This window comes from Ambystoma mexicanum, chromosome 2q (assembly GCF_040938575.1).
Source record: "Ambystoma mexicanum isolate Mex_15411 chromosome 2q, UKY_AmexF1_1, whole genome shotgun sequence".
In the NCBI taxonomy this organism is placed as follows: Eukaryota; Metazoa; Chordata; class Amphibia; order Caudata; family Ambystomatidae; genus Ambystoma; species Ambystoma mexicanum.
This window is the reverse complement of record NC_090924.1, coordinates 409,692,556-409,720,084: the sequence shown is the minus strand read 5'-3', so window position 1 is coordinate 409,720,084 and position 27,529 is coordinate 409,692,556. Positions and strand designations below refer to the sequence as shown.

Here is a 27,529-nt window from a genome sequence, read left to right as displayed (position 1 = left end):
TCTGGTGTTGATGGTATTACGGGATACACCCCAATCTTCCACTGGTTTCTCCCCCTTTGAACTTCTATTCGGAAGACAACCCCGGACGATATTGGATCTGGTGAAAGAAGAATGGGAAGCCAGCGGAGAGGTATCACTCACTGAATATACTGAGGAGCTAAAAACCCATCTGACAGCTCTGCGTAGCTTGGCCGAAGCAAACCTCAGCCAGGCCCAAACAACCCAAGAGAAGAACTATAATAAAGGGAGCCGAATGAGGACCTTCAAACCCGGAGACCAAGTACTGGTACTTCTGCCTACATCTGCAAACAAACTATTGGCCAGATGGAGAGGGCCATACAAAATCACGGACGTGCTCAGCCCAGTGACTTATCGGGTGCATCAACCTGATAGAACCACAACCGACAAGGTTTATCACATCAACCTTCTGAAGGAGTGGAGCGAACCAAGTCTGAGTGCCTTTACAGAACCCGAGGAGTCAGAATCAGAGGAAACCGTGAACACTGTTCCTGACACCCTCGAAGCCATCGGTTGGGGCGATGTCCTCTCCCCAACCATGAAAGCAGACGTCATGGACAAATTATTCCCCTATGCCAATGCTTTTTCTACATTGCCAGGTCGGACCAGAATATTGGAACACGGGATCAACACAGAACCCGGAAAAACCATAAGGCTTAGGCCATATCGAATCCCCGAAGCCAGACGAAGAGTCATCAGTTCAGAAGTAGACGAAATGCTACGAATGGATATCATTGAGCCATCCAACAGCGTATGGTCATCCCCCATAGTCCTGGTTCCCAAGCCGGACGGGTCCGTCCGCTTCTGTATGGACTACCGACAACTAAACACAATCTCCCAATACGAAGCATATCCTATGCCGCGGATGGACGAGCTCTTGGAAGGCCTCGGCGCGGCCCTCTTTCTGAGCACCCTAGATCTAACCAAGGGGTATTGGCAGATCCCCTTACGTTCTCAGGACAAGGAGAAAACTGCCTTTTCCACGCCAAGGGGACTCTATCAATACAAGGTCCTGCCCTTTGGACTACACGGCGCCCCCGCCACATTCCAAAGGTTAATGGATATCATCTTACGTCCACATGACGGATATGCAGCCGCTTATCTGGATGACATTGTGGTGTATAGCAAGTCCTGGGAAGCCCATATGAACCACCTGGAACTAGTGGTTGCCGATCTGCATAGGGCTGGTTTGCATATTAACCCAAGGAAAAGCACGATCGGAACGCATGAAACCAAATACCTGGGGCATATAGTAGGTGGGGGTGTCCTAAAACCACAACTATCCAAGACACAGGCCATACAAGATATTCCGACTCCCACCAACCGGAAACAGATCCGAGCATTCTTGGGGCTCGTTGGATATTACAGGAGGTTCATACCTGACTTCTCCTCGGTGGCTGCCCCCTTGACCGATGCTTTAAGGCTCAAAGGTGTTCCGAACCTAACCAACAACCCGAACGCCCTGAACGCCATAAAACTCCTGAAACATAGGATTTCATCGAATCCTGTACTTTGTTGCCCGGACTTTCAAAAACAATTTTACCTGCAAACTGACGCCTCGAACCAAGGTTTAGGGGCTGTACTCTCACAAGACCGGGGGGATGCCCTACGTCCTATATGCTTTATCAGCCGGAAGTTGCTGCCTCATGAGGCTGCCTATTCAACCATTGAGAAAGAATGTTTGGCCATCCGATGGGCCATCGACTCCCTTAAATACTACCTACTGGGCCGCCGGTTCACCTTGTACACGGACCACGCCCCCTTGCAGTGGCTTGCACAACATAAAGACACCAACCAGAGGGTGCTCCGCTGGTTCCTCTCCCTTCAGCCTTTTGACTTCCTTACATTACACAAACCAGCCAGGTTCCAGCTGGTGGCCGACTACCTATCTAGGTGTGCGACCCGGCCCGAACGGCCTGGGACTGGGGTGGGTATGTGTGGGGATGCGCCTCGGCGCCGGCAGCCTATGTTGGCTACAGCGGCGATCGGGGGCCCTGAGAGCCGCGGGTCGGCTCCCTCGCTCTCGGCGGTCATGAGCACCGAGAGCGAGGAAGCGCGAGCCGCGGCTCGGAACTGCGGCGCGTCACAGCTGCGCTCACCTGACGGGAGACCCGATCCCGAAGGAGGGGGAACGAGGGCGCAGACACTCCACGGCAGCCTGGTGTGGGGGCGACCGGCCCTTCAGCGTGGCGTGCCCCGCGGCGGCCCCGGAGCGGGCTGCGGCCGGAAGGCACACAGAGCACGCCCATACACAACGCGATCGCGGCTGCGATCACGTGATCAGCTCCGACATTCCCCAGGTCTCGGGAAACAGGAAAAGGCGTACGCTAACACGGCAGCCTTTAAGGGAGGCGGGACAAACCCTCAGCAGCCAATAAGGCGTAAGCCAGGCAAAGCTGATGCTGATTGGTGGGGACTTAAACCTAGGGAACCCTTTAAAAGCGCGCCAAAAGAAACTGACAGGGTGCTCTCATTTTCCAGGAAAGAGAAGAGGACGAGGAACGGAGATCGGAGTGGTGGGCCTATCCGGATACCACGAGATAGGATAAAGCTGGGAACTGCTTCAAATCTACTTTGGAAGGGTCAATCACTGGTGAAGGAAACCAGAGGACGATACTCTTTGTTTTGTTAAGGACCCTTAACCATTAGAATAAAATATTGTTTTGGCATCCACCGTCTCCTGAAGTTTACATTATCACAGTTAACAAGGTATTTGTTTCCATACTGTTAGATAGGACTATGGCCTTTTAAAAGTTATACTACAACAATTCACTACGTGTCCTGGTAGGAATAACTCGAAATACCTTCGCCTGTGCGCAACACTGGATACCTTGAGTCGTATCCCACTGCTTCCACCAATTTGTTAAGATGGATTTCTGAACTCTGTCCTGGAGGGGCAGAGGTTCAGAAGGCCAGCCTAGTTTCTTGGAACAGGGTAACCTCTGGACAAGCCAGACCAATCAAGGTAGCGATCGCGGCAGTCAAGACTAGGTCTCAAGAGGGGTGAGGGTGACTGAAAGCCCGCAATGAGCACACAAAGCAAGGACACTTACAAATCACTCCAAGCAGGTGTTATATTAACAATATAGACACATTTATTACAAGGCCTCTGTAACATTGACCATAGTAAAGAATCACGATAAAACTCAAGTAAACCAACACATTCCAATCAAATACAATATATACACAATACCGAAGGGTCTAAAGAGTTAGGAGGACGAAATCTGCAGACCACCTAGATGGGGAGGAAAACAGGCAGTGCAAGTAATCGTTAGACCCAGTTCGCCTTCAGAGGCCACCTAACTAGAAGGAAGTCCGAGCCCTACGAAGAGTGGAGCCTTGTGCTCAAAAGAACCTGCACACGCTGGTGCCAACGGGCCAAGGGGAGTCTCTTCAAGGAAATCAGGCAGTTCAGAGCGGTGAACAAAGGAGGGTGAACAGATCTCCGCTACTCAAGCGCGGCCTCCACTTGTGGGCAGAAGCAGAGCGCGAGTGCGAAAAAGGCGTGCTGTTTAACACAGCGAGGAAAAGCTACAGGCTACTGCAGGAGGGCGACCGGTTCCTAGCGTTGCTACTCACCGGTCCCCGATGCAGGCAGACCCAGGCTTCTCTGCGTCAGTTTCAGTGCTGGCAGGTTCAGATATGATCAGGGGACGTCTCGGCGTCGTGTAGATTCCGCGGCAGCAGAAGTTAGAGTTGAGGATGTCCCAAAAGCAGCGAACCCACACAGTTTGTTACCACAGCAGGGCAACGAAGCGGCCGTGTGTATTTCAGCCCAATGCACACTTCTCACATCAGACCTGGGAATGCCAAGTGTACGAATCGTGTGAGAGTGCTAAGGACTCGGAGTACAACAAAACCTGACGGCGGTAACAGAGCAAGACTCCTGTGTAGGCTGGTTAGTCCGCTGGATGGCCCAGGGACGCTTCCGAAGGCTTACGTGCAGGAGATGATGAAGATGCCGAGAATAGTTGTTCCCACTATTCCAAAGGGTCGAAGTACCAGTACATGCCTTCTCGTTCGATCAGGGGCAGAATGGTCTCACAGGGCGACAGCAGTGCAAAGGAGCAGTCCTTCAGCGGGTCACCAACGATTCCTCGGTTCAGCCTCGTAGTTGCAGCATACTTGGCTCCTATATCCCTTGTTCGTGCGAACTCAGGAGATCGACATGGTATTGGTATTTCCAGCCTCCTCTTATCCAGGGTTCCCTTCGCGCCAAAACGAAGAGGACCCAATGGGAGATCTGCTCACAAAACACTCACACCATACGTGGACCTATCACAGACCACTGTGGTCCCAGGCATTCAAGACACACTAGACTATCTGGCACCCAGGATGTGTATTGGAACCAGACATCCCAGCCCACATCCTGGAGGCACACACAAGGCCTGTAGAAGCCTGCGAAAGCATCTGTGTTTCACGGGAAAGTACATGCCCAAATAAGGAAGGCCCCAGGTCAGCTCGACCTGGGGAAGGTGAAGGGGGCAAGACGGTCGCGGACAGGACAAAGAGCCTCGTGGTCTGGCCATTTTGCAAGCCAGGCCATCATTTTGGGCTAAGCGCGAGAAACGCGCTTAAACAGCCAAAAGGAGCGCAAAACACAAAGAAACGATCACTGCCACCAGTCCCATCCGCGATTCACTTGCACTGTTCATTTACAATCCAAAGAGAGTGTCTGGGGCCTGTAGAGTGACTAGAGACCCAAGAGAGCAGTAACTTAGCTTACAGTGCCCTCTTGTGCCATGTTGCGCGAAAGCTGCAACATGAGAAATGAACTACGGAAAACAACGTTTCCCGGTACTGACTGTCTTAAGGGCATGTCAGTTTCCCCGTAAGAATGGAGCGAAAGCCCAGAGGAGTGCGGCAGAAGGCTGCGCTTCTCTGGCAAAGTCTAGATCAGGGTGTAAAACAACAGCAAAACGTTTGGGGGTTGCCACATGGAAGGAAAATTACCTACAATTTGAAATCTTTCCTAACACACACCAAGTACCATATATAACGGTGTAGTAGGCATATTTTCCGAGACCGGCAGTAATCTTTTTAGAACATTATTTTCTGTCACAGCAATGGCTGGGGCCTTTAGGTGTCCCCACAATTCTGCTCCATTCATGGTAGCTGCCATGACCTGTGCTCTATACATTTCTAATTCTGGACCTAAACGTTTTTTTGGCAAAGGATTTGAAAAACCTGTCATATCGTTAGACTTTCTAGCTAATGTCAGATGTGCAGTAGTGTGTTCCCTCAATAGTTTGTCTCATGCAATTCTAGCACTCAGGAAATCAAAGTAAGGGACCACTTCTATTTTCTTTTCATCGATCATAATATCTGTTCTTTGCAGGGACCACAATGTTTGCCGCATCTCATAATTGCTGTTTTGTTTGTATTAATTTCCAGATCTTGTCCCTTGCAAAACTTAACAAAATGGTCTGTCAGCCTAACACGGCCCGTCAGTGTGCGAGACATGATTACAACAATATTATCACCAAAAAGAAGAAAAAACATTCTATCACCACCTATAGTGGGAATATCCGATGTGTTACATGGGAGTTCCCTCAATACTCCATCAAAAAATAAGTTAAAAAGGAGGGGGGAAGAATACACCCTTGTCTTACCCCCTTAATACCTGGGAAGGTGTTAGTGCTCTCTCCTCCTAGGCCCACCTGAATTTTGCTGCCCTGTTCTCGTATAGCTCTATTATTGCCTTGAGCAATGGGGCGAGGGAGTGCTTGCCATAGTGCAGATCAGAACATTCTGGCTAATGGCACCCTTGATGTTAATGTATGTGTCCGGGATCATGGAGGGATTGTGCTCAACCATTTTGTAAACCCTGTGTGCAGATGACTTAAGGAATTGGTTTCTGTTACCCAATCCTCTAGTTTGATTTGAAGATTTTTGCCAAAACCTATACTACTGGCATCCAGTAGTGAGATTGGCCTATAATCTTTGAGTGTATAAGGTCCCCTGTTTGGAAGATTGCGGCAATCTTTGCTACATGTCAGGTAGGTGTTTTTTATGTGTCTTTAAGATGACATTGAAAAGAAGTTGGAGATATAGAGCCCATACACCTCGTTCACTCATATAATGGTCTGCCAGGGAATATGGACTGGGGGCCTTTCTTCATGATTGCATATGAATACTTCCTGCAATGTTAGTTCTAATGGGGCTATATTAAGATAATAATCACACAAGTTCAATATTTCCTGGTGATCTAGCTGAAAGTCTGCCCTATTTTCTACATATTGGCCGAGAAGTGCTCCAGCCAGGTATTCTCTTTGAGGACTGCTTGGATCCAATTCTTCTTGTTTCGATTTCTTTCGTAACTATCTTCCAGAAATCTTTAGAGTTATTTTCTTGGGTGCCTTCATCCGGCTTCCCAAGTCTCAAGCGATTTGCTTTTCGTTCTCATTAAGGAGAATATTATAGGATTTTCTATAGCTTGCAACTTCTTCTTTTATCCCTGCAGTGTTGGATTTCAGGGCCCTCAGTAACTTGGCCTTTGCAGCTCTACATTGCCTACCATGTCAGGTGTCTCTTGCCACCTGCAGGTCTGCCACATTTTTCATAGGTTTAGTAAAATATGGTGCTAATATTTCTGAAACTGAAGGGACTGAATCTAAAATAATATGGTCATCCACATAATACAAACTGAACTCTGTTTCCAGTAATGGGATAATGTCTTGGTAACCTTTGGCAGATTTTGTTTTAGATCAGGGTCCTCCTATGTTCCCCACTTCCTATGATTAGTATCCAGGGTTCCCTTCGCGCCAAAACGGAGAGGACCCAATGGGAGATCTGCTCACAAAACACTCACACCATACATGGACCTATCACGAGCCACTGTGATCCCAGGGGTTCAAGACACACTAGACTCTCTGGCACCCAGGATGTGTATTGGGACCAGACATCCCAGCCCACATCCTGGAGGCACACACAAGGCCTGTAGAAGCCTGCGAAAGCATCTGTGTTTTGCGGGAAATTATATGCCCAAATAAGGAAGGCCCCATGTCGGCTCGACCTGAGGAAGGTGAGGGGGCAAGACGGTCAGCGGACAGGACAAAGAGCCTCGTGGTCTGGCCATTTTGGAAGCCAGGCCACCATTTTGGGCTAAGCGCGAGAAACACACTTAAACAGCCAAAAGGAGCTCAAAACACAAAGAAACGATCGCTGCCACCACAATCCAAAGAGAGTGTCTAGGGCCTGTAGAGTGACTAGAGACCCAAGAGAGCAGTAACTTAGCTTACAGTGCCCTCCTGTGTCATATTGCGTGAAAGCTGCAACATGAGAAATGAACCACGGAAAACAACGTTTCTCGGTACTGACTGTTTTAAGGGCATGTCAGTTTCCCCGTAAGAATGGGGCGAAAGCCCAGAGGAGTGCGGCAGAAGGCTGCGCTTCTCTGGCAAAGTCTAGATCAGGGTGTAAAACAACAGCAAAAAGTTTGGGGGTTGCCACATGGAAGGAAAATTATCTACAATTTGAAATCTTTACTAACACTCGCCCCTCCCAGAACTAATCCACCCCTGGATGAGTCTCTTGTTCAGGTCGGTTAAACATTCTGGACAACCCATCAGCATTGCTATGTTGGACACCTGGCCTATGTTCAATAGTGAAGTCAAAGCCTTGGAGACTTATGGACCACCTAAGCAACTTTGGATTCTCTCCCTTCATGTTCATCATGCACTTTAAGGGCTTATGCTCAGTTTGCACAGTGAGGTGGGTCCCATAGAGGTAGGGCCTCAGCTTCCGTAGGGCCCATACAACAGAGAAACATTCTTTCTCCACTGTGGACCATCTGAGCTCTCTGTCCTTAAGCTGGCGACTAATGAAACCAATAGGGTGCTCCTTACCCTTCTCATCTACTTGCGATAGTACAGCTCCTATTCCAGTGTCAGAGGTGTCTGTCTGCACAAAAAAAGGTCTTTGATAATCAGGGGCCCTGAGGACAGGGGCTTGGCACAAGGAGTCTTTTAAGCCGTTGAAGGCCTTCTCACATTCGTTGGTCCAAGTTACCTTCTTAGGTTTCTTCGGAGTGGTGAGGGCAGTCAGAGGGGCAGCTATGGTACCATAGTCTGCCATGAAGTTGCGGTAATACCCCGTGAGTCCTAAGAAGGCTCTCACTTGGGTCTGTGTAGTGGGGGTAGGCCAGTCTTGTACTTCTTGTACTTTACTGGGTAGAGGCTGTATCCTCCCTCCACCTACTTTATGTCCAAGGTAAACCACTGAGCCTTGTCTAATCTGGCATTTACTAGCCTTTATGGTCAAGTGTGCTTTCTGAAGAGCCTGTAGCACAATCCCGAGGTGTTTCTTATGGTCTTCCCAGGTGGCACTGAAAACTGCTATATCATCCAGATATGCAAGACAGAACTCATCCAATCCATTCAACACATGATTCACAAACCTCTGGAAAGTGGCAGGTGCATTCTTCAACCCGAACGGCATTACCCTGAATTGGTAAAGGCTGTCTGGAGTGGAAAATGCTGTCTTCTCCTTGGCATGTTCTGCTGAGGCTATTTGCCAATAGCCCGCAGTGAGGTCAAACGTGCTGAGGTACTTGGAGGCACCCAAGGTATCCACCAGCTCATCTGTTCGAGGCAAGGGGTGTGCATCTGTCTTGGTGACAGCATTCAGTGCCCTGTAATCCATGCAGAACCTCAATTCAGAAGTGCCTGCTTTTGGAACCAAAACCACAGGGCTGGACCAAGGACTACTAGAGGGTTCAATCACCCCAAGATCTAACATTTTGTTGAGCTCTGTCTTAATGTAAAAACATATTTTGTCTGACATCCTGTATCCTCTACTTTTGGTAGGAACGCTGTCTCCTGTGTCTATGTTATGTTTGCACCAAGGAGTCAAACCAGGGGACTGCGAAAACAGGGGGGAAAATTGCCTAAGCAAACTTTTCAACTCAGCTTGCTGATCAGAAGTCAGGTGAGGGGCCACTCAGACACCCTCAAAGGAGCTATCTGAAGGACCGCTTTGGAACAGGTCGGGGAGAGGTTTAGACTCCTCTTCCTCAACATCTGAAGCCAGCAGCAGTGCTGCGATTTTGACTCTTTGGACAAAAGCCTTCAGCCTATTTATGTGGAACACTTTTGGAGCCTGTCCAGGCCTTCCAAGGTCCACTAAATAGTTAACCTCACCCAGGGGCTCCACCACTCTGTAAGGGCCTGACAATTTATCCTGTAAAGCTCTAGGCCTTATGGGATTCATGATCAGGTCTTGCTGACCAGGTGTAAAGTTGATGAGGGAAGCTTTCTGGTTGTACCAATGTTTCACCAGCGCTTGTCCTGCCTTCAATTTATCACTAGCCAGACCCATCAGAAGTACCATCCGTTTTCTGAGCCCTAGCACATAGTCTACTACATTGGTAGTAATAGGGGGAGTGGGCATCTCCCATCCCTCCTTGACGATGGCTAAGGGTCCCCGTACAGGATGACCAAACAGAAGTTCGAAGGGGCTGAAGCCAACACCCTCCTGTGGTACCTCTCGGTAGGCAAACAGTAAGCATGGTAAAAGAAGATCCCATTTTCTTCTCTGAGGTTCTTCCAGAGCCCCAATCATGCTCTTTAATGTTCTGTTGAAACGTTCCACCAGACCATTGGTCTGGGGGTGGTATGCAGAAGAGAATTTGTAGGTAACCCCACATTCTTTCCACATAGCCTGCATATACTTTGACATAAAGTTGCTGCCTCTGTCAGACACAACTTTTTTAGGGAAGCCAACCCTAGCAAAAATGCCAAGTAACGCTTTTGCAACTGAATTGGCAGTTACAGTTTTCAATGGGATGGCCTCAGGATATCTGGTAGCATAGTCGACTAGCACCAGGATAAACCTATTGCCTGAGGATGTTTGCGGGTCAAGGGGACAAACAATGTCGATCCCTACCCTTTCAAATGGTATTCCCACAACTGGGAGTGGTACCAATCGAGCTTGGATTGTTGAGCCACTCTTACCAGATAACTGGCAGGAGGCACAACTCCTGCAGTGACTTTCTACTTGCACCCCCATCTTGGGCCAGTAGAAGTGCATGGATAACCTTTGCTTGGTCCTCTTAATACCAAGGTGACCAGCAAGGGGCAATTCATGCGCCAGCTGCAGGAGGAAGGGTCTTACAGTAAGAGGAACCACCAACCTCCTATGGTCTCCTTCTGTAGACTAGTTGGGCTCACTATATAGGAGTCCACCTTCCCAATAAATCCGATGCTTCCCAGGAGGTTCACCCCCAAGCTGGGAGCAGGCTTGTCTCCTTAGGCCTTCCAGAGATGGGCACTCATGTTGGCCTTTACTGAATTCTTCCCTGTCAGGACCACCTTCTACTAACAAGTCTTTTAGTTCAGGATGGTCATTTGGGTCAAATACTTCAGGCATCGCCACCTCCTCGTCAGGTCCGGGCGATTGACCAACTTCCTCCACCGCAGTGGTAGGTGAGTTCGGGGAATATTCTCTTTCCCTCGTTTTGATTTTCTTACTCCTTTAGCCTTGGGTTTCCCCTTTGGCTGTGGCAGCGCATTGGTCTTGGCCAATGCTGCCCGTGTTTGAGACCGTGTGCAGGGTCTGTCAGCAGTGTCTCCCACGAGCCCTAAAGCTCTGAGATCGTTGCCCAACAAGACCTTTCCTGGGATGTTTCTCTGAATGCTCACTGGAATCCTGACTGCTGTACCATTTAAAGTAAGATTTACAGGTATTACTGGAAACATGCGAGGTGGGCCGTCAGCCAACTTAGTGGGCATCAGAGTAGCTATGGCAACTTCCTCTGAGTCTACCAAGAAAGAATCCACTACAGTTCGACTGCACCCACTATCCCTAAGAGCTGGAGTATCTACTCCATTGATTAGCACATTGTCTTTAAAGTAGTGCTTGGAGTTATCTGGAATCCTAGCATAAGTCTCTGCGACTTTAGGCTCCCAGGAACCAAGGGAAACTAAAACTACCTCAGCTTCTATCCCACTGGGGAAGGAGTCTGAGGAGAAGGATGCTCCTGTAATCTCTTCTTCCTCGTAGGAGGAGAAGGCCAGATTATTGGAGTGGACCCCCAAAGGTTTAACCTTACACCGGGGATCTCCCTTCACGTGTTCAGTCGCTCCACAAGCAAACCAAGATCCATTGGGTCTGTTTACATAGGGAGGCTTACTATAACCAGAGTTCTGTTCGGAGGCTGACCTCCACTACCCTGTGAGTTCTCTTGTGTCTTACCCTTATTTTTCTTTTTGTGGCCCTTTTGAGAAGAAGATTTATCAGATTCTCCACCCTCCTTATCTTTGGACTTTTTCCCTTCCTCCTGCTTACCAGGATGAGTTTTGTCCTTATGGGACACTCGATGTGACACCCATAAATCTGCTGCAATGGCAAGTTTCTTTGGATCTATCTCCTTAGAATCAGCCAAATGCTGCTTAAGCTTCGGGGAAGAAGATGCAAAAATATGTTCCAGCATGACAAGACTTATCATGCCTTCAAACTTAGAAACCTTATAACCTTCGACCCAGCCAGTCAAGTTTTTTAAGGATTCGGTTACATAAGATACCCAAGTACCACCTTCTTTATTCTTATACTCTCAGAATCGTTTTAAATATTGGGCAGGAGTTTTCCAAACTTTAAAATGAGAGTTTGCTTCAATTTTGCAAAATCTGCTCGCTCAGCCTTCGACATTTCCATAATAGCACTACAGCCAGAATGGGGCAGTCTGCTGAGTAACCAGGCAATCTTTTCAGCATTGTCAACTTGTTGAACTTCACGTGCATACTCAAATGTATTCAGCCAGTCCATAATGTCATTCTTTTCCTCATACACACTGAGCAGATCTTTTGGAAACCTTGGATGAGAGGAGGCCCCAGACCCATGTCCATGACCCTTGGATCCATTTGCAACCTGAAGCTTGGCCAGGTCCAACTGGTGATCCCTGTCTTTCTGTTTTTCTGCTTGTTCGATTTTTAGTTTGGCCATGTTGAAATCAAGCTCCTTCTGCCTTAACAGCAGTTCTTGCTTCTTGAATTCAAGAATGGCCTCCCCATCAACACTGGCAGAGGAAACATTAGACATCACATCCTCCCTGTCCTCATGGTCGCGGTGGAGCAGTGCAGTGGCAGAACCGTCGGTTCTGCCAGTGAGAGCAGCCCCACCTCCTTCTGCACTGTCCTCGGAAGTTATAGCGTCAAGCTGCGCTTCTTGCCACGCCACGATTCTTTGGATCATATCCAATTTGGTGCCTTGAGAGGAGACACCTCTCTCAGCACACATCTTTTTCAATGTTTCGGATTTAGAAGCATTTAAAGTTAACAAGGTATTTGTTTCCATACTGTTAGATAAGACTATGGCCTTTTAAAAGTTATACTACGACAATTCACTACGTGTCCTGGTAGGAATAACTCGAAATACCTTCGCCTGTGCGCAACACTGGATACCTTGAGTCGTATCCCACTGCTTCCACCAATTTGTTAAGATGGATTTCTGAACTCTGTCCTGGAGGGGCAGAGGTTCAGAAGGCCAGCCTAGTTTCTTGGAACAGGGTAACCTCTGGACAAGCCAGACCAATCAAGGTAGCGATCGCGGCAGTCAAGACTAGGTCTCAAGAGGGGTGAGGGTGACTGAAAGCCCGCAATGAGCACACAAAGCAAGGACACTTACAAATCACTCCAAGCAGGTGTTATATTAAAAATATAGACACATTTATTACAAGGCCTCTGTAACATTGACCATAGTAAAGAATCACGATAAAACTCAAGTAAACCAACACATTCCAATCAAATACAATATATACACAATACCGAAGGGTCTAAAGAGTTAGGAGGACGAAATCTGCAGACCACCTAGATGGGGAGGAAAACAGGCAGTGCAAGTAATCGTTAGACCCAGTTCGCCTTCAGAGGCCACCTAACTAGAAGGAAGTCCGAGCCCTACGAAGAGTGGAGCCTTGTGCTCAAAAGAACCTGCACAAGCTGGTGCCAACGGGCCAAGGGGAGTCTCTTCAAGGAAATCAGGCAGTTCAGAGCGGTGAACAAAGGAGGGTGAACAGATCTCCGCTACTCAAGCGCGGCCTCCACTTGTGGGCAGAAGCAGAGCGCGAGTGCGAAAAAGGCGTGCTGTTTAACACAGCGAGGAAAAGCTACAGGCTACTGCAGGAGGGCGACCGGTTCCTAGCGTTGCTACTCACCGGTCCCCGATGCAGGCAGACCCAGGCTTCTCCGCGTCAGTTTCAGTGCTGGCAGGTTCAGATATGATCAGGGGACGTCTCGGCGTCGTGTAGATTCCGCGGCAGCAGAAGTTAGAGTTGAGGATGTCCCAAACGCAGCGAACCCACACAGTTTGTTACCACAGCAGGGCAACGAAGCGGCCGTGTGTATTTCAGCCCAATGCACACTTCTCACATCAAACCTGGGAATGCCAAGTGTACGAATCGTGTGAGAGTTCTAAGGACTCGGAGTACAACAAAACCTGACGGCGGTAACAGAGCAAGACTCCTGTGTAGGCTGGTTAGTCCGCTGGATGGCCCAGGGACGCTTCCGAAGGCTTACGTGCAGGAGATGATGAAGATGCCGAGAATAGTTGTTCCCACTATTCCAAAGGGTCGAAGTACCAGTACATGCCTTCTCGTTCGATCAGGGGCAGAATGGTCTCACAGGGCGACAGCAGTGCAAAGGAGCAGTCCTTCAGCGGGTCACCAACGATTCCTCGGTTCAGCCTCCTAGTTGCAGCATACTTGGCTCCTATATCCCTTGTTCGTGCGAACTCAGGAGATCGACATGGTATTGGTATTTCCAGCCTCCTCTTATCCAGGGTTCCCTTCGCGCCAAAACGGAGAGGACCCAATGGGAGATCTGCTCACAAAACACTCACACCATACGTGGACCTATCACAGACCACTGTGGTCCCAGGCATTCAAGACACACTAGACTCTCTGGCACCCAGGATGTGTATTGGAACCAGACATCCCAGCCCACATCCTGGAGGCACACACAAGGCCTGTAGAAGCCTGCGAAAGCATCTGTGTTTCACGGGAAAGTACATGCCCAAATAAGGAAGGCCCCAGGTCAGCTCGACCTGGGGAAGGTGAAGGGGCCAAGATGGTCAGCGGACAGGACAAAGAGCCTCGTGGTCTGGCCATTTTGCAAGCCAGGCCACCATTTTGGGCTAAGCGCGAGAAACGCGCTTAAACAGCCAAAAGGAGCGCAAAACACAAAGAAACGATCACTGCCACCAGTCCCATCCGCGATTCACTTGCACTGTTCATTTACAATCCAAAGAGAGTGTCTAGGGCCTGTAGAGTGACTAGAGACCTAAGAGAGCAGTAACTTAGCTTACAGTGCCCTCTTGTGCCATGTTGCGCGAAAGCTGCAACATGAGAAATGAACTACGGAAAACAACGTTTCCCGGTACTGACTGTTTTAAGGGCATGTCAGTTTCCCCGTAAGAATGGAGCGAAAGCCCAGAGGAGTGCGGCAGAAGGCTGCGCTTCTCTGGCAAAGTCTAGATCAGGGTGTAAAACAACAGCAAAACGTTTGGGGGTTGCCACATGGAAGGAAAATTACCTACAATTTGAAATCTTTCCTAACACACACCAAGTACCATATATAACGGTGTAGTAGGCATATTTTCCGAGACCGGCAGTAATCTTTTTAGAACATTATTTTCTGTCACAGCAATGGCTGGGGCCTTTAGGTGTCCCCACAATTCTGCTCCATTCATGGTAGCTGCCATGACCTGTGCTCTATACATTTCTAATTCTGGACCTAAACGTTTTTTTGGCAAAGGATTTGAAAAACCTGTCATATCGTTAGACTTTCTAGCTAATGTCAGATGTGCAGTAGTGTGTTCCCTCAATAGTTTGTCTCATGCAATTCTAGCACTCAGGAAATCAAAGTAAGGGACCACTTCTATTTTCTTTTCATCGATCATAATATCTGTTCTTTGCAGGGACCACAATGTTTGCCGCATCTCATAATTGCTGTTTTGTTTGTATTAATTTCCAGATCTTGTCCCTTGCAAAACTTAACAAAATGGTCTGTCAGCCTAACACGGCCCGTCAGTGTGCGAGACATGATTACAACAATATTATCACCAAAAAGAAGAAAAAACATTCTATCACCACCTATAGTGTGAATATCCGATGTGTTACATGGGAGTTCCCTCAATACTCCATCAAAAAATAAGTTAAAAAGGAGGGGGGAAGAATACACCCTTGTCTTACCCCCTTAATACCTGGGAAGGTGTTAGTGCTCTCTCCTCCTAGGCCCACCTGACTTTTGCTGCCCTGTTCTCATATAGCTCTATTATTGCCTTGAGCAATGGGGCGAGGGAGTGCTTGCCATAGTGCAGATCAGAACATTCTGGCTAATGGCACCCTTGATGTTAATGTATGTGTCCGGGATCATGGAGGGATTGTGCTCAACCATTTTGTAAACCCTGTGTGCAGATGACTTAAGGAATTGGTTTCTGTTACCCAATCTTCTAGTTTGATTTGAAGATTTTTGCCAAAACCTATACTACTGGCATCCAGTAGTGAGATTGGCCTATAATCTTTGAGTGTATAAGGTCCCCTGTTTGGAAGATTGTGGCAATCTTTGCTACATGTGAGGTAGGTGTTTTTTATGTGTCTTTAAGATGACATTGAAAAGAAGTTGGAGATATAGAGCCCATACACCTCTTTCACTCATATAACGGTCTGCCAGGGAATATGGACTGGGGGCCTTTCTTCATGATTGCATATGAATACTTCCTGCAATGTTAGTTCTAATGGGGCTATATTAAGATAATAATCACACAAGTTCAATATTTCCTGGTGATCTAGCTGAAAGTCTGCCCTATTTTCTACATATTGGCCGAGAAGTGCTCCAGCCAGGTATTCTCTTTGAGGACTGCTTGGATCCAATTCTTCTTGGTTCGATTTCTTTCGTAACTATCTTCCAGAAATCTTTAGAGTTATTTTCTTGGGTGCCTTCATCAGGGCTTCCCAAGTCTCAAGCGATTTGCTTTTCGTTCTCATTATGGAGAATATTATAGGATTTTCTATAGCTTGCAACTTCTTCTTTTATCCCTGCAGTGTTGGATTTCAGGGCCCTCAGTAACTTGGCCTTTGCAGCTCTACATTGCCTACCATGTCAGGTGTCTCTTGCCACCTGCAGGTCTGCCACAGTTTTCATAGGTTTAGTAAAATATGGTGCTAATATTTCTGAAACTGAAGGGACTGAATCTAAAATAATATGGTCATCCACATAATACAAACTGAACTCTGTTTCCAGTAATGGGATAATGTCTTGGTAACCTTTGGCAGATTTTGTTTTAGATCAGGGTCCTCCTATGTTCCCCACTTCCTATGATTAGTAGGGTGTATAACACGATTTTCCTTAGTGGGAATGTTGCCAATATGTTGGATAATAAATGACAAACTTCTTAATGGTCACGTATACGTCTTGTTATAAATTCCAGAGACATTGCATTTTTCCAACTGGCCAGGTCCATGAATATATAGTCAATATGGCTTGCTTTGCCCCCCAAAAAGAATGTTTCTACTGGCGGTATATCTGGCTTTCATTTCATTCAGAGGTTTGATTTGTAGGTTCATACCCCCCAAGTATCAATATGATTGGGGATGTATCATGCCGCTGGGCCCACTTCTCCACCAGACATTCATCTTATTTAGAGTCTCCATTTCATCGGAAACATATGGTCTATTGTGTATATTGCATATTAAGAGTGTAGATTTATCCGATAGCTCTATGAGAAGCCCTTGCAAAATCGGGGGAGTTTATTTCCAGAGATGTATTCTTGCCATTAGAATTTTCCATAAACCATTTGCATAACCCCCCCGCCTCCCCAACCGCCCTCTAGGCAGTCCAATCTTACTAGTCAGCATAATAGCAGGTTTCAGATAATTAGAGTATCCAACCAATGAGTATGCTCTATATGCCCATGCTTCTGGGATGCATATTATATCTAGGGTCCTGATCATATTAACCCAGTCTTCTTTATAAAGATGTTTTGCCAAGGCCAGCTATATTCTAAGTTGCTGTTTTCAGATCACATATTTATTAATTTTATGTATTTATTGAGAATGTATTAGGCCCCCTGCACCACCACAGATATCCTTAGCATGTGATGTTTCACAATATGCACGAACTCCTGTGCAAATCCTAAGAACCAACAGGAGTTGATTGGACCTAACCACTATGCGTTCCTCCTAACAGATGTACCTAACAGGAAGGACGATTAGAGCATAGGGCTAATCAGCCCTCCCCACTCTATTTTCTACCTTCTTAAATGGACCGCAGAACAAGGCTACCAGCCCCCACGACCAGTCTCAATAAACCAAGCTTCTACCTTTCCAGGTGAGCATGCCCACCCGCTTCTAATGAACACTTCTCATATTTTTAAACTAAAGTGCGAATACCTTTGCACCCGACCCAGCTAACTCATTCTCCTCTACTTTTCCTTCCCTTGTGCTAACCCCTTTCTTGTTTCCATCAATGGATACATCTCACAATGCATGAATATATGTCTCTAACTCATTCTTAACCAATGTTTTTGATGATTGTGTGCTAACGACAACCCCCTATGAACCCCCGATCAAAGATTGATTCACTGTATGGGGATACCAAACCACATGATCATGCTTGTTCAACCCTTGCCTATATTTCCTAATAGCAATTATGCAATGTTTTAAAAATGTAATTTCACCAATACACGATCTCACTGATCACACTGCACATGTCACATAACGGTTTTTACACTGTGCATATGGACATATATGATGATGTTAGGCTTGATAAAGACCTGTATTTGCTCGAAACACGTGTCGGCACCTTTTGAGTCATAATAGAATGAAATAAAACACAAGCTATAAACCTAATACAAACGTGTGGACTGTACCTACATCACTCAAAAGAGTGCAAGAAACCAATCTTTATAATCTGAGGCACCAGTGCCATATGAGTAGAAACTCCAGCAGAACTGCATTTACCTATACCCTGGGCACCAAGAGTGTGGCCCCAACAGTTTTTACCAACTGGCTGCAAGAGCAACAAGGACCAAACTATTCAATAGTGATTAAGGCGCAGCAACCACTAGTTCCTAGTGCTCAAACTCCCCCTCTGAACTACTACCCTACAACATACACACAAATACGCAAACAGACAAATGCTTACCTGACAGTCAACTTGAGTTTTCCCCTGCCCGTCTAGGCTGTGTGTCACAGCCTTTGCGCGCACTTGTGGGCAAGAGGGGCATGGCAGATTTAGAAAGACCACTCTAACGGTCTCAGAGAGGTCTTTCTGAATCTTTTTTTGTGATTTTCACTCTATAACAGAAAATTATGTGAGAATCCGGATGTTTGCGGGAGGTACGTAGCACATGATTTGTGTGCTTGAAGTATATGTCCATATCGGACCTATAATGTGAATGCCTGAGATATAATGGCAATATCTAGTGACAAGGAAAACAATTCCAAAAAGAAAACACTCTTGGAAATCGACATTTTAAAGTGTGTTTAGAGGCTGCCAGCAAAGAGCTGTTGTGATATCTGCATTTGCACTGTGATATTTGCTCCCTGCTGAGTTGTGCCCTGTGAAATTAACACCCTGTTGATTCACACTGGGACATTTGCATCCTGCTGGTTTGCATCGTGTGATATTCAACCCTGCTGATTTTCACTTTGACATCTGCAGCATGTTGACTTCCATCCAGATTATATTTTCTCAATTGTTTGTATTCAAGTCATTTGAGCTGTGATATTCTGTACATTTGATTTGCAAATATTGTACTATATGATTGTTTTAAACCTCTTCCCTGAAGGCTTTCTCTGTTTGGTCTGGTTAGTGCTTTATAAATATAAATAAATAAATAAATAAATAAATAAATAAATAAATACAGCACTGTATTTGCATTTGCATATAACCACTTCCTCATATTCTACTCTACTACATACAGTAACTGTAGACATATACATTTTCACTTGCCAGTAGCAATCAGCAAGTGATAATCGACTCTTGGTGAGTAAGGGTTGGTGTGCTGCCTGCACTTAGATCATTTCAGGGGTAGTGTGATTTTTTATTTGTGACAAGTCACTTGCAACTTGAATTGTTTACCCCAAACAGTGTATGTGTCGCCACAAACTTAACATTTCACTCAGGGCTAGGTAATGAACCCGACTTGAAGACTGTCACTTAAGTCAGGAGTCGAGACAATTTTTAGCAACAACCTGCCTTACTAATGCAGTGGAATATCACTTAATCAGCGCACTCCTAATGTTTTAGTAAACCTTCAGAGATTTACATTCCATTGCAAAAGAGAATTTTGGTGCAGGGTCGGAATACCGGCTCTGGCACAAAGCCATAACAAAATATGAAACAAATTAGTGTCCAATCTATAGACAATCCCGTCCCCTGCACCCAACAACTTTTTTCGTTACCAAGGTAAATTCTATGCCCAAGCTTCTGGTACTTCATTGGTGCTCAATGGGGTTGGCCATGGCCCCTGCATACGCCAATATGTTTATGTATTTATTTGAGAGAATGTTTGCATTAGAGAATTCAGAGTGGTCGACTAAGATCTTAATTTGGACGAGGTATGTCGACGATATATTTGGAATCTGGTGTGGTTCTACACAAGATCTTACACTTTTATTGAATACCTAAATCAAGTGCATCCGCACATAAACGTTACTTTAGAGGTTGGGAATCCAACTCTACAGTTTCTAGATGTTCAATTATCTATTGTAGAAGAAAAAATAATTACTACTGTTTACCATAAACCGACGGCTGTAAATAACTTGTTACACTTTGCTACTTTACACCCTAAGGCCACAACATAGAGTTTACCCTACAGCCAGATGTTGAAGCTGAAAATAATTATTTCGATTCGTAAGTATACACAAAAGAAAGCTCAGAACTAGTCAACAGATTTGTCGAAAGAGGCTATCTTGAAGAAGTATTGGAGGAGGCGGAAGCAAGAGCAGCAACCATTCCTAAAGAGCAATTGTTCAAATCTAAGGAGAAAGGAACCTCTCCATTGGTACTGTATATCTCAAAATACTCCAGACAGAACTTGCAGATTGGCAATATAATTTAAAAAAATGGGAAATCCTACACCATGACCCGATACTCTTGAAATTGTTTCCAAAACCTCCTATGATGGCTTATAAACGTGAGAAGAATTTACGTGATAAGCTAGTTCGGGCAGAAAGACCATCTAGAGACAGGCAATCGATCCTAAGAACAGTAAAGAAGGGCACTTTCCCTTGTTTGGCGTGTAGTCATTGCAAGAATATATCTAAAGGAGGCAGCATCACACATCCCCACATGGGTAAAAAGATACTGCTCCTGGATTTTGCCACTTGCAGGACAGCAAGGGTAATCTACAGTATAAAATGTTCTTGTGGTCTATTATATATTGGAGAATCGTCCAGGACTGCACGAAAAGATGGACAGAACACATGTCCAACATACGGTGTATGAATTTGAAGTCACCAGTAGTTAAACATTTCAAGGAATTTAGGCACTCCATTGCACAGATTCCATTCACCATACTGGAGGTAGTGGAACGTCCCATCAGAGGGGGGATTAGAACACCCTTTTAGCACAGAGAGAAATGTTTTGGATACATTTATTAGACACTATACACTCTAGAGGAATGAATGAAGAGTTCTGTTTGAACTGCTTCATTTACCTCTGTCCACTTTGGGCATTGGCCTTGCCCAGTGGAACCCTTGACTCTATGCATGTGAAGTTTGTAGTGCCTTATGGAACTAGGTTACACCTTAAGTTAATTATACCATTGATTGAATGCACATTTTCCATCTCACCCTACAGGAGTGACCTCCTGCTATCTACTACTGCAGTACCATCGTTGTAGTAGAGTAGTGGATTCTAGCGTACATGTCCAAAACATTTTTGAACCAATAAGCAGTTTCTAGGCGGGTCGTCCACCGACTATTAAGGGATCTATACTGCTTGACAATTAATTTCATTGCAAACACGTGTGGATAACAGGGCTGGGGTGAGCTCCGACTTGGCCCTTGGCCCTTACGTTAACTTGAGGTTAACTCTTAGGCATCCTATATTGCAATGAGTGTACAATGGTTAAACGTTTCAAAAACGTTAAAGTGTAACGACTTTCAACATTTATGAGGGAGGAAGTGTGGCAGTTGTCATACTCTGCACCATAAGTATGAATTATATACATTATTCTAACGCCTTTTTTACAATTCACATGGGGGGTCGAGGCGAGTCCTCTTTTCTCCTGTAGAGGGAACGAGGTGCCGTATTTTGTGGCGATTGAGCAACATTGAATTTTATAACACAGGATTTCATATATTATACTGGGGTTGACCACGTAACCCACACTGCTCCCATGTGGAGGGTGGGGAGAGACCATGATGCCTCTACACTCTTGAGGCCGGTTGCTAGAGTTTACAAGATGCTATGTAAACGTTCTTCCAGATAACATCACGTGGCACAGCTCGTGATAGCAGTTATACTTTGTATCACCAGGGCACACCGAAGATAGGAAGTTACGTTTTTGGATGGGTAGAGGGATAGGAGACCCGGGAAGTCTTGAGGTAATATTAGTCCCACCAAAGGTATAGGTATCTACAACTAGTTAAACACAGGACGTCATGATTGAGCGGGAGGAGTATTCCATCTAGATCACACCCAAAAGGGCGAAGAGTGTAAGCTAAACTCTGTGCTGACTCGCACAAGATTCAGAGAAGAATTGCTTAGTTGTCCTTGAATAGGAACCTCATTCCTAATATACAGGTACAAATTGTTTACTTGGTCCAATAGGGCGACATAGCTGAAACAACAATATGGTCAGGAATAACAACTCTATGATTGTGTTCAATGTTAAGGACTCCAGTGTACCATTACATTGAAGATTACAAGATAGGATAGGCCTAATGGCATATGGAATCTTGTGAACCACTCTCTTTCGAATTTTCACGGGTGTTCAACATAGTCAGGGGAATGGTTTGACAAATATTCTCTGTTTGGACACGACACAGTCTTCATGGAATAAGTGGCATGCATTTAACATCAGAAGGGGTGGAGTGTGGATTGACATTCTCTTAATTGATTGTCATTGCATTGTGCATGGTCAACCAATTGGTGAATCAGTAGTAATGGACATTCAGCGTTGTCACATAATGCATATATCCAGATCCAGTAATGCACCTGGGTTGACGGTTGCTTTGAAATTGGTGGCACACTACTGATTACAGTGTTGTTGAGGCGAAGAGTTGCATAATTTGAAATCTGGGCCTTGTTTTGTTGTGTTCTGTTGTGTACCTACAGAAGTCCACTCATGAAGAATGGGATACAGCACGCACCCCGAAACACGTAGAGTAGGAAGGAATGTATATGAAAGATTTTCACTAGTGTAGAAGAAGACTACAAGACTGAAGTATAAGCAAAAATGTTTTGTTGATTTTAATTGCTATTGTAGTAAACCATATATCTATTTTGAATTCATTTGGCTGGCACTCAGCATTTGTGGTGTGCAGGGGGCGGGAGTGTCTATAGATAGGACACTATGTTGTTTCATTTATGCAGTGGCACAGAAGTGTGACAATTATGCAGCAGCTCACTCAACATTTTCCTATCAGCAAAATCAGCCCAAAACACCACTTCTACAATAGCCCAATAATGATGACCACACTCAATACCATAGGCCTACAAGCATCAGGAACCCCCACACCGCTGCATCACCTGACCATTCTATTATCGCTCTTCATGCTAGAGCCCAGCCTCTTACTTGCAGGAAAAGCACGTTGCCCCGGAGCTATCCTCCTGGCACAATGAAACAGGATCAAAGACACAACAGCAATACATTTTATTCAGCTTCCGCCATTAAAATACAATACAAAATGTTTAAATACTTTTTGTATTGTATTTTAATACATATAGTTAAAAAGACACATTACATGAAACCCTTTACATACAAAATCACTAACCAAATCTTTGATGCATCGTTGCATCAATAAAACGTGCCACATCGTAGTTAATCAGTATATCATGAGCTGCCAGAATTGTCGTTATAGCTTCCTGTCTTGTTCAGGTTACAAGACTTTAAAAAGACTTTTCCTAAAAACATATGTTTAGAGCAAAGCACTAAAAAGTGTGGTAAATCGTCAATAACAAAATTTCAGAGTCACAGATCTTATCAGCCATGGATCCAGTGGGCACGAGGCTTTGTCACCAGATTGAAGAACATTTAGTCACATATGAATTAAGAGAGATCTTAAACTCGGGGAGAATATTGAGATGAGAGAGTCTTCAGTGATTTGGTGATATTTCATTGTTACCAATGCTTTAAGGTGCTAGGATTATTTTCAAAAGCCAATCATCCTTTAGTAACATCATGGTGTTGGGAAGGTCCTATCGTGCACATAGAGTCAAAATATGAGCCCAACAAGGACAACATTTTATGAATCTCCTTAATTGAGTTCAAAAAGTGCATTTTTAACATTGTGTTTTATGAACTCAACTCAACTACAAGTTTTTAACTAACTATCTAAGCGGAAGAGCTGCAGTAAGGGATGCCAACCTGGGGATTCCTAACTGCAGCCTAATTGTACACATCGGAATTCAGTTCAGCGCACCCAGATTGATTTTAGGATCCGTTTTTGCATCATTCCCAGGGGGCCTCGGCCCAAGTATCCTCATACTTCAGCTCAGTAAAAGGCAACCGAAGATATTTTAGCATTGAGTGCCTCAATGCATTTCATGAGAACTTGAGCACCACATTTGTAATAACATTTTAGAAGTCCCCTGTCCTTAGATTAAAAAGATTGTTGACTCTCAATGTATGTCCTACCCAGGGCCCATTCTGTGAAAGAATAAAACCTAAATATGTATAATGTGTTGCAGCCTCTAAAGACCACTTAAATGAGGATTTTGTCCTTTCAAATGATAAAACTTTGGTTTTCAATAAATTAAATTCAGGCTTTAGAGCTTTAAAACAAGCCTTTGCAGCAGAAAAACCTTTCTGTATGCCTTTCAGAGTTAAGTACATCGAAATGTCATCAGCCTACAGCAAAGAACAATAATTTGTACCTTTAGGAGAAGGTGCTGCATGTTGATGACCAACCAAACATGACTCAAATTCTGCCAGCAATATTATAAATAGTAAAGGCGCTCATGGACAACCCTGTGTGACTCTCCTATTTGATTTAAAGGAGGCCAAAGACCCACTTTAGCGGAAGAGATGTGTTTTTATAAACAGACAGTATAACAGAGGGGGCTGACAAATTCAGAAGGAACAGAATTTTTTAATGTTAATATAATTTCCCCTTTGCATAATCAGCACTCTTCATCTTTAGTCAAATCCAAGCCAGATACATCTACTCATAGTCACAGAATGAAACTCAATTGTATTCATCTGAGCATAACCACCAGGAACTCCCTATGGTAAAAAAACAAATACTGGGTGTCCCAACCCAGCTCACTTAGATGCTCCCTCAAGCACAGATTGCTGCTGTTTCCGAGATGCAGACCTCAAAAACTTGGCTATCACATCTTGCCTTTTCCTCTACTCCCACTAATCCCATCCTTTTTCCCTCCTCGTTTTCAGAGCCAAATACATGTCAATCAGATGATATAGCTTTAAATTAGATTTAGTATCGAACAAAAAGAAACATTTTCAATTCTCTTTACCCATTCCTGCCTCATCAATAATCACCAACATCATAACCACTGCAATGTTCACATAGTGTTCTCATTTGACAATCCACAGTTTGTAAGAAATATTAGCATTAGGGGCAGGGGGTGGTTACCTCAGCCAATCAGGTTGAGCTGCTACACTCCTCTCAAGTCCAGAAGTCACCATGGGAATGGAAGACAGGCACCAACTGGAGCGTCATTTACATTTCCATAGCAGTCATGTTGGATTGGCATTTGATTAAAAGAACGGATTGCATGCTCGTCGCAGCCTGTTTTGTCAAAGAAATAAATGCCTACAAGCACCCTAGGACGTAAATCCCAGAAGCTTAACTCAGGCCGTAGTGCGTTACCATCCCCACAGCCTGGGTAACTCATCATTATGGCTGGCTATAGTATTGCCCTTTGAATGGTTCCTAGAACCCACAGATTGTTGATACCCCCACATTCCAATGTTTATGGCAGAGAGGTGCAAATATGATGCCAATTCCATGCAATGGACCAGGCAGATTTATGTACTAAAACCCCTTCGGTGGTCTCAGGGAATTGACTGAGGGACTATTAACATATATACTGTATACTTTAAAGCGTGGCATAAATAGCTTTATAGACCTGTTGGCCCGTACCAGGCATTATGGGCCAATAAACCTTGCTAGATGCCCTTCCTGCTTTCAGGTGTTAACAAGAGCTCCAGGGCCATTCCGACCCAGTTTAGCCTGCTTGTGAGGGCTTAAACCTTAAATGTAACATTTGGAATGTTGGGGGCTATTGTAAGCAAGAGGTCACCAAAAGGCCATAGACAACATTGTAAAGTTTGATGTTTCCTCTCCCAATTTTCCTCACGAATGCTCAGTGTCTGCCTTAGTCACCATTCTGCCAGGATAATGTTCACTGCAAGGTTCCAAGAACTAACTCCAAACTAGTTTCTACCTCTTCCCCGCTGCAAGTGCAGGGTGGCCGAGAGGAAGTGGGGGGCATTAGGTGCATCCTCTGACAAACTGGCCTGTCACCTGCTCCAAAGGCTACACAGACTGTATGTCCTGTCCACGAAGAGAGCCTACATCTAAGCACACATCTCTGCGGCCTCTAACAACACAGCCGAACTCTTCAAAATCTGCAAGGAGCTGGGCAATCCTGCTGCATCCTCCACCTCTCCATGTTCCCTCCCAGGCCCTCTGCACAGCACTGGTTTCTCACTTCACCACAAACACTCAGGACATCCTGTCCACTCTCTCCTCTTCCTCACCCTCTATCTCTCTCGGCCCCTCTCCGGCTATCATTCCCTCTCCTCCTCTGTTCTCCTCTTTCCCTGTTTTCACTCCTGACGATGTTTCTAGACAAGTTTTATCTATGAAAGTATCATCCAAGCAGTTGCTCCCCTGCTCCTCCAGCACCACCAAGGACCACATCGACACCCAGGCTTCAGCCTTGGCTTTCTGAAATCACTCTTTTGCCACAGGAACTTTCCCCTCCCCGTAAAGCACAACCTTTTGCACCGCCTCCTGAAGAAGCCTTCTGCTGATTCTTCCTCTCCAACAAACTACTGCCTGATCTCTATCACTCCTGTCTTGGGCAAACTCTTGGAAAAGCTGCTCATCTCCCAGCATACTCTCCATATTGAATCTGTTGGTTGTCTCCATGACCATCAGTGTGGCTTTAGAGCAGCCAGAAGCACAGAAACTGCTCTCCTGAACACCCGTGAAGACTTGCTCTCAAATCTCGACTCTAGCCTTCCTTCTGTCCTCATCCTCCTTGATCTTTCCTATGCTTTCGACATTCCTCAACCACACCATTCTGATCAATCGTCTCTGTGACAACATGGGAATCATGGATCAGGCCCTAGGCTGGTTTACGTCGTTCCTCTCTGATCTACCCTCCCAGGTCCAACTGGGGTCCTTTCTCTCCACCACTTCTCTCTCCACATGTAGTGTTCCCCACGGCTCTAACCTCTCACCCTGGCTCTTCAACTTTTACTTGGCACCTGTGGCCCATCTCATCTCTACCTTCTCTCCTAACTTTCAGTGTTATGTGAAGGACACTCAGCTTTACTTCAGGCTCCCCACAGCCTCCTCTCCTCTCTCACTCATTCCTGATTGTCTATCAGCGATTCAGGAATGGTGTGCCTCAAAAGATCTCTGCCTGAATGCCAATAAGACTGGGATCCTTCTCATTGAGACCCCTGCTCCCTCTTTCCCTCTTTCACTCTGGCTGCACTCCTTGGGACCTCTATCTGTGCCTACCTGCAAGGTAAAAAATGTTGGTTTCATCTTCAACTCGACCCTCTACTCCTCTCCTCACATCACGGATGTCTCTAAGAAGTCCCACTACCAGCTGCACCTCCTCAAAAGTATTCTTCCTTTTCTCACTTTCCCCCAGAAGCTCACTGTCTCCTGAGCGATGGTTCTATTGGGCTGGACTACTGCAACAGCCTCTTTATAAATCTGCCTGCCTCTACTCTTCGCCCTCTGCAACTAATCCGGAACAGGACTGCAAGACTTGTCCTTGGTATCAAGCCCAGGGATCGTATCTCTCCAGCCCTGAAATCTCTCCACAGGCTCCCAGTGGCTGCAATGATCAAGTTCAAGACCCTCTGCATTGTCCACAAGGCTTTCTGGGGCTGGGGACCACACTACATTCAACTCTCTGTTCCTAAGCACTTTCCTTCTCGAGCCTTCTGCTCATCCACCTCCAACTCTCTTAGGTTCAGACGCTTCTCCAGGCTGAGAGTTAGGGGGGGTAGATTTCTCTCCGTGGCTGGTGCCTCCCTCTGGAACAGCCTCTCTGCCTCTCTCAAACTTGAGCAGGACCAGGTTCCGGAATCAACTGAAGACCTTCCTTTTCGCTTCTGCTTTCTCTCTCTCTCTCTCTCT

At 45.7% G+C, this 27,529-nt stretch overlaps 1 protein-coding gene across 1 annotated transcript in view; it reads right to left on the bottom strand.

Moving 5' to 3' along the window:
* The window catches only part of LOC138569456 (metalloproteinase inhibitor 1-like), a 114,443-nt gene that overhangs the window by 16,893 nt on the left and 70,021 nt on the right, over positions 1-27,529 (bottom strand). The window lies entirely within an intron of this gene.